Raw genomic sequence first — 879 nt, forward strand, 5'->3', positions numbered from 1 at the left:
CAAAGTGTTCCTATGGGCTGACCTAACACAACCGGGTGGAGAGGTCCACTGGTCAAATCCCGTCCGTGCAAAGTCAAAGGGCTAGATCCCGTGGTCAAACGCTACAGGGTTAGGCGGGTCGGGGGCCCTGGGGGGGTAGCAATGCCACCGGAGCGTCGCATCGGGCCCTCATACATGCGGGGTGGTGTGGTGGCATGTCCGAAGAGGCGGCACGCGTCTCCGGGGCGTGGCCCCCCTTAACGGACGACGATGACACGGTAGTAGACGGATCAGGTACTCGCATAGTTACCGGATCAGGCACTCGGTAACGGTACCCCTCAGTCAGTTGCTCTCCTATGTATCACCTTTCACGAGACCATAGAAAAAAATATACGTGATATTTTAGAAAATTGTTGTACAATATAAAAAAAGATCATGTCATTAAAAATAATGTTTCAAATCATTAAAGAAAATGTATGGGACATTTTAAATAATGTTCTGCATGTAAAAAATATGTATAAGAAAACATTAAAATATTTATAAAAAATAAGAAAACATTATAAAATTTATACAAAATAAGAAAAGTAAAAATAAAAATATGCCGACGGCAAAGCCGTCGGCATAGCTGCGGCCATAGGGAAGCTTGTACGCGGATCGGTGACGTGGTTAATAAAAAAGTTAAAAAAAGTATGCCTACGGCTAAGCCGTCGGCATAGGTGCCACGTGGCGCCCTGAGCTATGCCGACGGCTTAGCCGTCGGCATAGTTGACCTTATCCACTCGCGTTACCCCCCATCCACTCACTGTCTCCCCACACCCCGAGCTGCCGCGGCCGCACCCCCCGACCCCGACCTGCGCCGCCGCCGCACCCCCCACCCCGACCTGCCGCCGCCGCGGCACC

Source organism: Triticum dicoccoides, chromosome 1A (genome assembly GCF_002162155.2).
Source record: "Triticum dicoccoides isolate Atlit2015 ecotype Zavitan chromosome 1A, WEW_v2.0, whole genome shotgun sequence".
NCBI classification, from domain to species: Eukaryota; Viridiplantae; Streptophyta; class Magnoliopsida; order Poales; family Poaceae; genus Triticum; species Triticum dicoccoides.